At 44.9% G+C, this 14591-nt stretch overlaps 1 long non-coding RNA gene across 4 annotated transcripts in view; it reads left to right on the forward strand.

The window, feature by feature from the left end:
- The window catches only part of LOC122223873, an 80838-nt gene that overhangs the window by 46993 nt on the left and 19254 nt on the right, over positions 1–14591 (forward strand). For 2 of the 4 annotated variants that reach the window (XR_006204539.1, XR_006204538.1), the window contains exon 2: positions 2713–2848. The exons of 1 other annotated variant lie outside the window; for it this stretch is intronic. This is a non-coding gene — a long non-coding RNA (uncharacterized LOC122223873). Of the gene's footprint in view, positions 1–1751; positions 1920–2712; positions 2849–14591 lie in introns of those variants that run through there. One more of the 4 variants, XR_006204536.1, reaches the window with a different exon arrangement.

Below are 14591 nucleotides of genomic sequence, written 5' to 3' on the forward strand. Positions count from 1 at the left end.
AACAAGAGCAGTAAGGGAATACAGCCTTTTCTGTGTGGTGGGATTGTGGACGATGGCGGTCAACAGTACCCTTGGAGGCTGGATTCTCTTGCTCGCCATCTTGCTTGTTGCTACAGATGATGGTAACGTGCAGGTTGTTGTTTGATATCAGCCTTGCTTCGGGGATGGATCGTACAGCCAGAGTATTAAAAAAATTTTTTAGGAGAAAACCATAGCCAACAAATACTGTTGCAAGCAGTGAGAATAGAAATGAAGAGGGGCGCCTGGGTGGCTCAGTCGGTTAAGCGTCTGACTTCGGCTCAGGTCATGATCTCGCGGTCCGTGAGTTGAAGCCCCGTGTCGGACTCTGTGCTGACAGCTCGCAGCCTGGAGCCTCCTTCGGATTCTGTGTCTCCCTCTCTCTCTGACCCTCCCCCGTTCATGCTCTGTCTCTCTCTGTCTCTCAAAAAATAAATAAACGTTTAAAAAATTTTAAAAAAAGGGAGATAACAAAACGATGCAGATTCTCTACCTACTTTGCTAAAAACTGAGCTATTTCCGATAAGTTAAACACATCACTATTTAATTTTTTTTAATGTTTATTTATTTAGAGACAGAGTGGGGGGGGGGGGAGGGCGCAGAGAGAGAGAGAAAGACACAGAATCGGAAGAGGCTCCAGGCCCTGAGCTGTCCGCACAGAGCCCGACGTGGGGTTGGAACTCACAAGCTGTGAGATCATGACCTGAGCCGAAGTCGGACGCTTAACCGACTGAGCCACCCAGGCGCCCCGTAAACACATCATTACTGATCGGACTTGTGCTAACGCTGTGTGCAGCAGAAACTCCCGGGCCGTCACGTACTGTGATGGGCTGGATTGCGTCCCGCACCTCCAGGTTCGTACGTCGATGCCCTAATCCCCCCATCCCTGAGAGGGTGATTGTCTTTGCAGAAAGGGCTTTGAAGAAGAGATTTGGGGATATGGGTGGGATTGGTGTCCTTATAAGGAGAGATTAGGGGGCACCTACGTGGCTCCATCAGTTAAGCATCTACTCTTGATTTCGGCTCAGGTCACGACCTCATGGTCATGAGATCAAGGCGCGTTGCAGACCCTGAGCTGGGCATGGGGCCCTATTGGGACTTTCTCTCTCTCTCTCTCTCTCTCTCTCCCTCTGCCCTCCCTTTCTCTCCCTCAAAAAATAAATACATAGAAAATAAAATAAAATAAAATAAAATAACAAGAGATTAGGACACAGACACTGCTATGGGTTGAATGTGTGTGTTCCCCGAAAAGTCTTACATCCTAACCCCCAAGGTGTTGCTGTTCGGAGGTGGGGACTTATGGGATGTGATTAGATCAAGCGCCCTCATGAATGGGATTGGTACCCTTATTTTCTGTTTTTTCAAATTTTTATTTAAGTTCTACTTAGTTAACATATAGGGCAATATTGGTTTCAGGGGTAGTGATTTGGTTTCAGTAATTCATCTCTTGCCTACAACACCCCGTGCTCATCTTCACAAGTGCCCTTCTAATGACTCTCATCCATCTAGCCCATCCCCCGCCCCCCACCTCCTTCCATCAGCCCTCAGTTTGTCCTCTTTAAGAGTCTCTCTCTCTCTTTTTATACAACTTTGACCTTTGTATTGTAAAAAGAATGTAGTCAGTAACAAAAAATAGAAAATGGAGAAAACCATAACCTCATTATACTAACAGGATTGTCATTCACTCTTTTTCTTTTTTTTTTTTTTAATTTACATCCAAGTGAGTCAGCATATCGTGCAATAATGATTTCAGGAGTGGAATCCAGGGAGTCATCCCCTGCTTACAACACCCAGTGCTCACCCCAACGAGTATCCTCCTAAATTTGGGATTGGTGCCGTTACAGGAGACCTGCGGCACTCCCTCGCCCCTGCCACCATGTGAGGACACAGGGAACCAGGAGGTGGGTCCTCACCAGTCACTGAGTCTGTTAGTGTCTTGATCTGCGACTTCAGCCTCCAGAACCGTGATCAATAGCTGCTGGTATTTACAAGCCACCTGCTTTGTGATATTCTGTTATGGCGCCCAGACCGACTAACACAGACACGTGGAGAGGGAAGACCAGCCAAGGACACAATGGGAGGCAGCCCTCCGCGAGTCAAGCGGGGAGAAACCGGCACTGCCTGCTCCTTGATCTTGGGCTTCCAGCCCCCAGAACTGTGAGGAAAGAAATACATTTGGGTTGGGTAAGCCGCCCCAGCTGTGCTATGTTGTCACAGAGGCACTGGGACTGCGCACACACATCCATTAAAAATGTGTTTGTGTCCATCTTTTGAGGATCCCAGACACCTCAGGACAGAAACAGTTATGGAGTAGTTGGGGGTAGGAAGAAGGGCACGTGCCAGGGTGGGCAGGTGGGTGACCAGTATGACCCCGGTATGACCAAGGTGACCAGCCTAAGGCTCTGTGCTTAGAGACAGTAAAGCAAGATCATATGGACTGGCTGGGTTTTTTAAAAAAAAATATTTATTTTTGAGAGACAGCACACACGTGGGGAAGGGGCAGAGAGAGAGAGAGACACGGAGAATCTGAAGCAGGCTCTGCGCTGACGACAGGGTGCCCGATGTGGGGCTCGAACCCACAAACTGCGAGATCACGACCTGAGCCGAAGTCAGAGGCTCGGCACACTGAGCCACCCAGGCGCCCCTGTTTTTCAAACTGGACTGAAACTGCCCTCCTCGGATTTCCTCTTGCAGGGCTCCATATCCGCAGTCCTGTTCTCTCGCTGGGAGCGGGTGTCACTTACCTCACGCACTTGCCCACCCAGGACATCTGACCCAGCTTGTATAACTGGAGCCAAAGGCCTTCCTGGCACAGAAAGGGGCCCAAAAGGTAAGGAGTACTTCATAGGCAACGGTGATCGATCCAGTTAAATTCTGCCTTGGGGACGAGTTGGGGTTCATACCCAACAGGAGGCTGAGGAAGGGGTCTGCCTTCTCAGTGCTGTGGGGCCTGCCTCTGCCTGGGCCTCCCTGACCCGACCAGGTCATTCGGGTGGGGACGCCCCGCTGCCTTCTGCCCTCAACACCTCGCGGGCTGCTCGGCTCGCTCAGAGGACTAGGACCTGAGCGAGGGAGGCCTTTTGCGTCCTGTCATTTGGCCCTGTCCTGTTTCTCGTCCACTTTAGTGACCCAGCCTGCCCAGAGCCAGAACTGGCCTGTGGATTCCTGACAGCTTGGAATGTCTCCCTCCCTCCCTCCCTCCCTCCTTACCTTCCTTCTTTCCTTCCTTCCTTCCTTCCTTCCTTCCTTCCTTCCTTCTTTCCTTCCTTCCTTCCTTCCTTCCTTCTTTCCTTCCTTCCTTCCTTCCCTCCTTCCTTCTTTCCTTCCTTCTTTCCTTCCTTCCTTCTTTCCTTCCTTCCTTCCTTCCTTCCTTCCTTCCTTCCTTCTTTCCTTCCTTCCTTCCTTCCTTCCTTCTTTCCTTCCTTCCTTCTTTCCTTCTTTCCTTCCTTCCTTCTTTCCTTCCTTCTTTCCTTCCTTCCTTCCTTCCTTCCTTCTTTCCTTCCTTCTTTCCTTCCTTCTTTCCTTACCTTCCTTCCTTCCTTCTTTCCTTCCTTCTTTCCTTCCTTCCTTCTTTCCTTCCTTCCTTCTTTCCTTCCTTCTTTCCTTCCTTCTTTCCTTACCTTCCTTCCTTCTTCCTTCCTTCCTTCCTTCCTTCCTTCCTTCCTTCCTTCCTTCCTTCCTTCCTTTCCTTCCTTCCTCCCTCTCTCTTCCTTCCTTCCTTTCTTTTAAGTTTATTTATTTATTTTGAGAGAGAGAGGGGGAGATATAGAATCCCAAGCAGCTCCACACTTGTCAGCACAGAGCCGGACCCGGGGCTCGAGCTCACAAACTCTGAGATCCTGACCTGAGCCAAGATTGGGATGGGATTCTGAGTGTGGGAATTCTGAGATCTAAATGGAATCCACATTGTGGTTTGCACCTTCCCCTCTGCCAGCCGGCTCTAACGTCACTTGGTAAATTAGAACTTCTGGCCACCTTGGTCCAACCCCTGCGTTTTCCCAGCTGCAGGCCTGGAATGTCCGTGGCTTTGGCATGGCTTCTGTCTGAGAAATGTCATTGATAACTTAATAGAGCAACCTAAAAATAGCACAGTGACCGCTTTCCGTGAACACCAAGGAATTGCAAACCTACCCTCCCGGGTCTACTTGTCCTGGGATTGGGGCACTGCCCCCCACCCCCCGGCCTTGTGGGCTGGCTCTGGGCCATCCTGACCTTTTCACACACAGCAGGACACCCTCCTGTCAGTATTTCCAGGGGATGTCTCTGGTCACAGAGCAGTTTTTTCAAAGGTGATGAGATGATTTGTCACTCGTAATTGTCCCCCTCCCTTCCTTTGCTGGTTGACTCTGCACTGGGCAGCCAGATTGGACTGTGCTGGAAGGCCAGGACCTAGCCGCCCGTGAGCTATTAATTCAACCTTAAATTTTAAAAATTTCTTTTTTTTTTTAAATTGTGAAATGTGTTTTTTGTAGTATATGACATGATCTCCATTGATAGGTAGTACAGTAGGTTAAAAAAAATTTTTTTTTCGGTTCTGCTAGCAGACTGCCTGAATCCAAATCCGAACCCGGCAGGTTGGAAGCTGTGTGAGCTTAGGCCTGTTACTTAACTACTCTGGTCATAAGTTTTCTTGCTTGTAGAGTGGGGCTGGTAATATTGTACCTACTTTCTTTCTTTTTTTTTTTTTTTTTAACTGTTCTCTGTAGTTTTGACTCTGCTTCTGGTTTGTTGTTGTTCATTTGTTTTGTTTTTAGATTCCACAGATGAGTGAAATCAAATGGTATTTGGCTTTCTTTTAAAAAAAAATTTTTTTTAATCTTTATTTGTTTTTGAGAGAGAGACAGAGTGTGAGCAGGGGAGGATCAGAGAGAGAGGGAGACACAGAATCCAAAGTAGGCTCCAGGCTCTGAGCTGTCAGCACAGAGCCCAACGCTGGGCTTGAACTCCCGGACCGCGAAATCATGACCTGAGCTGAAGTCGGACGCTCAACCGACTAAGGCAGCCAGGCGCCCCAGTATTTGACTTTATTTTATTTTATTTTTTTAGAGAGAAAAATTATTATTTTTTTAAATATATATTTTTTAATTTAATTTTTTATTTTTTTAAATTCACATCCAAATTAGTTAGCTTATAGTGCAACAATGATTTCAGGAGTAGATTCCTTAGTGCCCCTTAACCATTTAGCCCATCCCCCCTCCCACAATCTGTCCTGTAACCCTCAGTTTGTTCTCCATATTCATGAGTCTCTTCTGTTTTGTCCCCCTCCCTGTTTTGATATTATTTTTGTTTCCCTTCCCTTATGCTCATCTGTTTTGTCTCTTAAAGTCCTCATATGAGTGAAGTCATATGATTTTTGTCTTTCTCTGACTGACTAATTTCACTTAGCATTATATCCTCCAATTCCATCCACGCTGCAAATGGCAAGATTTTATTCTTTTTGATTGCCGAGTAATACTCCATTGTGTGTGTGTGTGTGTGTGTGTGTGTGTGTGTGTGTGTGTGTATATACCACATCTTCTTTATCCATTCATCTGTTGATGGACATTAGAGCTGTTTCCATACTTTGGCTATTGTTGATAGTGCTGCTATAAACAAGGGGGTGCATGTGTCCCTTTGAAACAGCACACCTGTATCCCGTGGATAAATGCCTAGTAGTGCAATTGCTGGGTCATAGGGTAGTTCTATTTTTAGTTTTTTGAGGAACCTCCATACTGTTTTCCAGAGTGGCTGCACCAGCTTGCATTCCCACCAGCAGTGCAAAAGAGCTCCTCTTCTCCGCATCCTCGGCAACCTCTGTTGTTGCCTGAGTTGTTAATGTGAGCCATTGTGACAGGTGGAAGGTGGTATTTCATTGTGGTTTTGATTTGTATTTCCCTGATGATGAGTGATGTTGAGCATTTTTTCATGTGTCGGTTGGCCATCTGGATGGCTTCTTTGGAGAAGAGTCTATTCATGTCTTTTGCCCATTTTTTCACTGGATTATTTGTTTTTTGGGTGTTGAGTTTGATAAGTTCTTTATAGATTTTGGATACTAACCCTTTATCTGATATGACATTTGCAAATATCTTCTTCCATTCTGTCGGTTGCCTTTTAGTTTTGCTGATTGTTTCCTTTGCTGTGCAGAAGCTTTTTATTTTGATGAGGTCCCAGTAGTTCATTTTTGCTTCTGTTTCCCTTGCCTCTGGAGACATGTTGAGTAAGAAGTTGCTGTGGCAAAGATCAAAGAGATTTTTGCCTGCTTTCTTCTCGAGGATTTTGATGGCTTCCTGTCTTACATTGAGGTCTTTCATCCATTTTGAGTTTATTTTTGTGTGTGGTGTAAGAAAGTGGTCCAGGTTCATTCTTCTGCCTGTCACTGTCCAGTTTTCCCAGCACCACTTGCTGTAGAGACTGTCTTTATTCCATTGGATATTCTTTCCTGCTTTGTCAAAGATTAGTTGGCCATATGTTTGTGGGTCCATTTCTGGGTTCTCTATTCTGTTCCATTGATCTGAGTGTCTTTTCTTGTGCCAGTACCATACTGTCTTGATGATTACAGCTTTGTAATACAGCTTAAAGTCCAGGATTGTGATGCCTCCTACTTTGGTTTTCTTTTTCAGGATTGCTTTGGCTATTCAGGGTCTTTTCTGGTTCCATACAAATTTTAGGATTATTTGTTCTAGCTCTGTGAAGAATAGAATGTGAAGAATGCTGGTGTTACTTTGATAGGGATTGCATTGAATATGTAGATTGCTTTGGGTACTATCGACATTTTAACAATATTTGTTCTTCCTATCCAGGAGCATGGAATATTCTTCCATTTTTTGGGTCTTCTTCAATTTCTTTCATCAGCTTTCTATAGTTTTCAGTGTATAGATTTTTCACCTCTTTGGTTAGATTTATTCCTAGGTATTATATGGTTTTTTGTGCAACTGTAAATGGGATAGATTCCTCGATTTCTCTGTCGCTTCATTGTTGGTGTATAGGAATGCAACTGATATTTGTGCGTTGATTTTATATCCTTCAACTTTGCTGAATTCATGAATCAATTCTAGCAGTTTTTTGGTGGAATCTTTTGGGCTTTCCATATAGAATATCATGTCATCTGCAAAGAGTGAAAGTTTGACCTCCTCCTGGCCGATTTGGATGCCTTTTATTTCTTTGTGTTGTCTGATTGCAGAGGCTAAGGCTTCCAATACTATGTTGAATAACAGTGGCGAGACTGGACATCCCTGTCTTGTTCCTGACCTTAGGGGGAAAGTTCTCAGTTTTTCCCCATTGAGGATGATATTAGTGTTGGGTCGTTCATATATGGCTTTTATGATCTCAAGGTATGCTCCTTCTATCTCTACTTTCTTGAGGGTTTTTATCAAGAAAGGATGCTGTATTTTGTCAAATGCTTTCTCTGCATCTATTGAGAGGATCATATGGTTCTTGTCCTTTCTTTTATTGATGTGATGAATCACGTTAATTGTTTTGCGGATATTGAACCAACTGTGCATCCCAGGTATAAATCCTGCTTGGTCATGGTGAATAATTTTTTTAATGTATTGCTGGATCCGGTTGGCTAATATCTTGTTGAGGATTTTTGCATCCATGTTCATCAGGGAAATTGGTCTATAGTTCTCCTTTTTAGTAGGGTCTCTGTCTGGTTTTGGAATCAAGGTAATGCTTGCTTCATAGAAAGAGTTTGGAAGTTTTCCTTCCATTTCTATATTTTGGAACAGCTTCAAGAGAATAGGTGTTAAGTCTTCCTTAAATGTTTGGTAGAATTCCCCTGGAAAGCTATCTGGTCCTGGACTCTTGTTTTTTGGCAGATTTTTGATTACTAATTCGATTCCCTTACTGGTTATGGGTCTGTTCAAATTTTTATTTCTTCCTGTTTGAGTTTTGATAGTGTATATGTTTCTAGGAATTTGTCCATTTCTTCCAGATTGCCCATTTTATTGGCATATAATTGCTCACAATATTCTCTTATTATTGTTTTTATTTCTGCTGTGTTGGTTGTGATCTCTCCTCTTTCATTCTTGATTTTATTTATTTGGGTCCTTTCCTTTTTCTTTTTGATCAGACTGGTTAGTGGTTTATCAATTTTGTTAATTCTTTCAAAGGACCAGTTTCTGGTTTCATTGATCTGTTCTACTGGGTTTTTTTGGTTTCGATAGCATTAATTTCTGCTCTAATCTTTATTATTTCGTGTCTTCTGCTGATTTGGGGTTTATTTGGTGTTCTTTTTCCAGCTCCTTAAGGCGTAAGGTTAGGTTGTGTATCTGAGATCTTTCTTCCTTCTCTAGGAAGGCCTGGATTGCTATATACTTTCCTCTTATGACCGCTTTTGCTGCGTCCCAGAGGTGGCTTTCTTTATCTGACGTATTTCACTTAGCATGACACCCTCCAGGTTCATCCTTATTGTCACACATGGCAAGATTCTTTTCTGCGGCTGAGTAATATTCCATTGCGGTGATATACCGCATCTTCCTTATCCATTTATCTATTGGTGGACACTTGGGTGGCTGCCAGATCTTGCCTGTTGTAAATTTGTAAATGATGCTGCAACAATTACATTCCCACCGACAGCGCACTAGCATTCCCTTTTCTCCACATCCTTACCGGTACTTGTTATTTCTTGTCTTTTAAAAAAATATATTTTATTTTTGAGAGAGAGAGAGTGCACGCACGAGCAAGGGAATGGGAGGGGCAGAGAGAGAGGAAGACAGAGGATCCGAAGTGGGCTCTGTGATGACAGAGGAGGACCTGACGTGGGGCTCTAACTCACAAACCATGGGATGGTGACTGGAGCCAAAGCCAGACGCTTAACTGACTAAGCTGCCCAGGTGCCCCTATTTCTTGTCTTTTTGATATTAGCCATTCTGACAGGTGTGAGGTGATATCTCAGTGTGGATTTGATTTGCATTTTCCTGATGATGAGGGATGTTGAGCATCTTTTCATGCATCTGCTGGCCGTCTGGATGTCTTCTTTGGAAAAATGTCTATTCAAATCCACTCCCCCCCCTTTTCTTTATGTTTATTTATTATGAGAGACAGAGATTGCAAGAAGGGGAGGGGCAGAGAGAGAGGGAGAATCTTAAGCAGGCTCTGCGCTGTCAGCACAGAGCCGGACACGGAGCTCGAACCCACGAAACTGTGAGATCATGAGCTGAGCCGAAATCAAGAGTCAGGACGGATCAACCAATTGAGCCACCCAGGCGCCCCTCCACTGCCCATTTTTTCATTGGTTGTTTTGTTTTGTTTTGTTTTGGTGTTGAGTTGTGTAAGTTCTTTATATGTTTTGGATGTTAACTCCTTATCGGATATGTCATTCGCAAGTACCTTCCCCCATTCACCAGGTTGCCTTTTTGTTTCGTTGATGATGTCCTTTGCTGTGCAAAAGCTTTTTATTTCAGTGTAGTCCCAGAACTTTATTTTTTGCTTTTGTTTCCCTTGCCTGAGGAGACAGACCCATAAATATCTTGGTAAGGCCAATGTCCAAGAGATTACTGCCTACCTATTGCATCTACTTTAAAGATTGTTATGAGGGTTATATGAGTTTTAAACAACGAAAAGGCCTAGATTAGTGCTGGGTGTATAGGAAACACTCAATAAATAATAATAATCAAGTTCTTTTTTTATTGTGATGAACTATACATAACACGATTTACCATTTTATTTTATTTTTTTTTTTTAAGAATTTTTTTTTAACGTTTATTTATTTTTAAGACAGAGAGAGACAGAGCATGAACGGGGGAGGGTCAGAGAGAGAGGGAGACACAGAATCCGAAACAAGCTCGAGGCTCTGAGCAGTCAGCACAGAGCCCGACGCAGGGCTCGAACTCACGGACCGCGAGATCGTGACCTGAGCCGAAGTCGGACGCTTAACCGACTGAGCCACCTACCTACGATTTACCATTTTAAACATTTTTAAGTGTACGTTTCAATTACATTAAGTATATTCACATTGTTACACAGCCATCACCACCACCATCACAGAAGTTTTGATCCTTCCCAAATGGAAACTCTGTCTGCATTAAATACTAGCTCCCCACCCTCTTCTTCTCCCAGCCTCTGGTAACTACCATCCTATGAGTTTGAGAGTTTGACTACTCTTGTTTCTTCGTGTAAGTGGAGTCATACAATGTTTGTCCTTTTGTGACTGGCTTTTTTCACTTAACATAATGTCTTCAAAGTTCAGTCGTGTTGTAGCAGGTGTCAGAGTTTTCCTTCCTTTTTAAGGCCAAGTAATATTCCCTTATACACACACACACACACACACACACACACACACGCACACGCACCACACTTTGTTTATGCATTCATCTATCAATGGACCCTTGGGTTGTGTCCACCTTTTGGCTATTGTGAATACTGCTGCTGTGAACACGCGTGTACAAATGTCTGTTTGAGTTCCTGCTTTCACTTTTGGGTGTATATCCAGAAACGGAACTGCTGAATCATGTAGTAATTCTATGTGCAATTTTTCTGAGGAACCGCCATACTGTTTTTCATACCGGCTGCAACATCATTCTCATGGTTTTATATACTACAGGCTGACAAATTCCGGCTTCATGTCTACAGCTTTATCTTTTCCGAGCTGTAGAGACACAATTGCCTACGTGATCTTGTCAGTGAGATGTCTCACAGGCATCTTGAGATTAAACAAGCCCCAGACTAAACTTTTTACCCCACCCCGTTTTGGTAGATGGCAGTAATGAAGCATGTAGTTACTCAAGCTGGAAACCTTCAAGCAGGGCCGGCTTCATAATTTGCCAGACCCAGTGCAAAATGAAGGCATGGAGCCCCAGCTTCCCCTGGGTCTGTCGCCCCATCCCCTGCTGCCTGGAAGGGCTGGCACCCTCTAGGCTGGGATGTGCTCAGTACCCGGATCCAGGGTGGCCGAGAGCCCTCCACCGAGGTCACTGCCAGCCCAACGTGGGATCGGGCATTGCACCAGTCATGCACCTGTGTCGCTGGCCCTGCCTTCGATGGATCCTTGATTCCTGTTTCCCTCACCTTCCACATTCACTTTGTCACCGGGACCCACAAGTCCCACCTCTAAAATAAGGCTCAGTTCGCTGCTTCTCTATCTCTACTGCCATGACCCACGTCCAACCTGCCACCTCCTCTCTCTACTGTCAAACCCCCCAGGTGGTCTCCTTTACTCACATTTGCTCCGTCCACCACATTCCACATAAGAGCCAGAGTGGTTGTTTCCACCAACAAATAAGTCCACGTGAACTGCCCGGTTTCAGAACACCCATGGGCTCCTTGCCACAGTTAGAACAAGATGGCAGCTCCTCGCCTTGGCGTACAAGGGTGCGTGCTGACAGCCTCCCCCTGCTTCCCGAACTTCTTCACAGCCCTGCCCCCTCTTCTGTTGTTTCTCCAGGCACCATGTCCTGCTTTCTACTTGAGGAAGGTGCCAAGCCTTTGATGGCCTCAGGGCAGGGTTTCTCAACCTCGGCACTATTGACATTTTGGATAGTTCTTTGCCTAAGGGTTTGTCCTGTGCAAACTGTAGGATGTTAATTTGCATCCCTGGCTTCTAACCCATCAGATGCCAGTAGGACTGCTCCCTGCCATCGCGTTGTGACTACCAAAAAGTCTAGACGTGGCCAAACATTCCCTGGAGGGCAAACGTCATATTCTTGAGAACACTTCCCTTCAGCCTTGGCGCACTGGTTCTTCCTTCTGTCTAGATCATTGCCCCCACACGCCCCCACACGCTACACTACCTTCCTGCTTCTAGAGCTTTCTTGTCCTTCAGATATCAATTTAATGTCACCCTTTTTATACATTAAAAAAAATGTTTCTTTTTTTTTGACAGAGAGAGAGGGAGGGAGGGAAGGAGGGGGAGGGGCAGAGAGAGAGGGAGTCACAGAATCTGAAACAGGCTCCAGGCTCCGAGCTGTCAGCACAGAGCCCCACTCGGGGCTTGAACCGGTGAACCGTGACTCCTGAGCTGAAGTCTGACGCTTAACCAGCTGGACCCCCCAGGCGCCCCTAATGTCACCTTCTAAAGGAAGCCTCCCCTGACCAACCAATATGAAGTGACTTTATCTCTCTCTCTGTCTCTCTGTCTCTGTCTCTTTCTGGTTTAAGTTGTTGTGTAAGCACTCAACAGTCTCTAATAGCTCTTTTGGGCAGCAAGTCCCGTAGTTTTGTTGAGTGCTGTGTTCCTAACCCCTAGTGGGTGCTCAGTACCTATTTGCTGAATGAATGAATGAATCCACTACACTTTGAATCCACTGTCTTACTTGTTAGGCAAGTACTTGTTAGGTCCTTTCCAAGTAGTTCTAGGTCTCCCTCTGCTTTCCTTTTTTGTTAACTTGAAGTAGCATCAACATACAGTGTTCTGTTAGTTTCAGGTGTGTAGTTTCAACACTCTCAACCCCCTTCACCTATTTCGCCCACCCCTCCACCCACCTCCCCTCTGGCAGCCATCAGTTTGTCTTTAGTTTCCTTTGTTTATATATTTTTTTTATTAAATTCTGCATGTAAGTGAAATCATATGGTATTTGTCTTTCTCTGACTTATTTCACTTAGCCTGATACACTCTAGCTCCCTCCATGTTGTTGCAAATGGCAAGATCTCATTTCTTGTTTCTGGCTGAGTAATATTCCATCACAGACATACGCCACACCTTTATCCATGCATCTATTCGTGGACACTCGGGCCGCTTCTGTATCTTGGCTGTTGTGATCGATCTGCTTTCCTTTTTACAGCCTCCACTTTCCCTTTCTTATCCCCGTGTCTGCTTCCTGTTATCTTTTTCTCTCTCTTCATCGTACGACAGGTGATATTTCCCTCCGTTACTTTGATTCAACATCTTTCACCACAGAAACACAGGCTAGAAAAATAGGACACAGATAAGGTTTTGGTGAAGTTATCCCTAAGGAGCAAGATCTGATGGTAAGGGCTTATTGGACTATACGTGACAGGAGGGTCTCCCGGGACACCGTGGCCCAGGAATTTACTGGAATTGGAAAGGACAGCCCTGGTAGGAACCTTGGTGGCCCTCTTGCTCTCTTTCTTGTCTTTCCTTCTCCTTCATGCTGAGTCTTGGCTTGATTCTTTTTTTTTTTTTAATGTTTATTTATTTTTGAGAGAGAGAGTGTGAGCAGGGGAGGGGCAGCAAGAGGGGGGTGGGATAGAGGACTTGAAATGGGCTCTGTGCTGACAGCAGAGAACCCAATGTGGGCTTGAACTCATGAACCATGAGATCATGACCTGAGCCAAAGTCGGTCGCTTAACAGACTGAACCACCCAAGTGCCCCAATTCTTTTTTTTTTTTAATGAATTAATTTATTTTGAGAGAGAGCGTGAGTGGGGGAGGAGCAGAGAAAGAGGGAGAGAGAGAATCCCAAGCAAGCTCCTATCTGGCAGTGCAGCACCCACCTAGATGCAGGAACCTAAAGATCATGACCCGACCCAAAATCAAGGGTCAGATGCCTTTGCTGGTGGGAATGCAGACTGGTGCCGCCGCTCTGGAAAACAGTATGGAGGTTCCTCAAAAAATTAAAAATAGAACTACCCAACGACCCAGCCATTGCACTACAAGGTATTTATCCAAGGCATGCAGGTGTGCTGTTTCGAAGGGACACATGCACCCCCATGTTTATAGCAGCACTATTGACAATAGCCAAAGTATGGAAAGAACCCAAATGTCTATCGACGGATGAATGGATAAAGAAGATGTGAGATATACATACACACACACACACACACACACACACACACACACATACACACACAATGGAGTATTACTCGGCAATCAAAAAGGATGAAATCTTGCCATTTGCAACTATGTGGGTGGAACTAGAGCGTGTTATGCTAAGTGAAATAAGTCAGCAGAGAGAGACAAATATATGACTTCACTCATATGTGGAATTTGAGGTACAAAACAAATGAACAGAAGGGAAGGGAAGCAAATAAAAACAAGGGGGAGACAAAACATAAGAGACTCTTAGATATAGAGAACAAACTGAGGGTTGCTGGAGGGATTGTGGGAGGAGGATGGGCTAAATGGGGAAGAGGCATTAAGGAGGACACTTGGGATGAGCACTGGGTGTTATATGTAGGGGATGAATCATTGGATTCTACTCCTGAGATCATCATTACACTATATGCTGACTAACTTGGATGTAAATTAAAAAACCAAAACACAGATGCTTAACCAACTGAGCCTCCCAAGTGCTTGGCTTGATTCTTTATAGACCAATCCCCTAAGCCTCTGTTCATCTGGTGACAAATGTTACTGCCATCGGCACGTAATAGACTGTATTAGTCTGAACTAAAGCATCTTTATCCCGAACTCAAACCACTGGGGAGAAGATTCCTTGGCTCACCCTGGGGTGGGAGTTGTCCTTGCTGAGTGTCTACAGTGGGCCAGGTGCTCTCCAGGTGATGAGGATCCAGGAGACAACAAAACAGACAAATCCTATTGCCACGGAACTTACTCTTTTTTTAAAATGTTTATTTATTTTTAAGAGAGAGAGAGACAGAGCATGAACAGGGGAAGGGCAGAGAGAGGGGGAGACACAGAATCAGAAGCAGGCTCCAGGCTCTGAGCTGTCAGCACAGAGCCCAACGCAGGGCTC

The sequence above is a fragment of the Panthera leo genome, chromosome B4 (genome assembly GCF_018350215.1).
Source record: "Panthera leo isolate Ple1 chromosome B4, P.leo_Ple1_pat1.1, whole genome shotgun sequence".
Taxonomy (NCBI): domain Eukaryota; kingdom Metazoa; phylum Chordata; class Mammalia; order Carnivora; family Felidae; genus Panthera; species Panthera leo.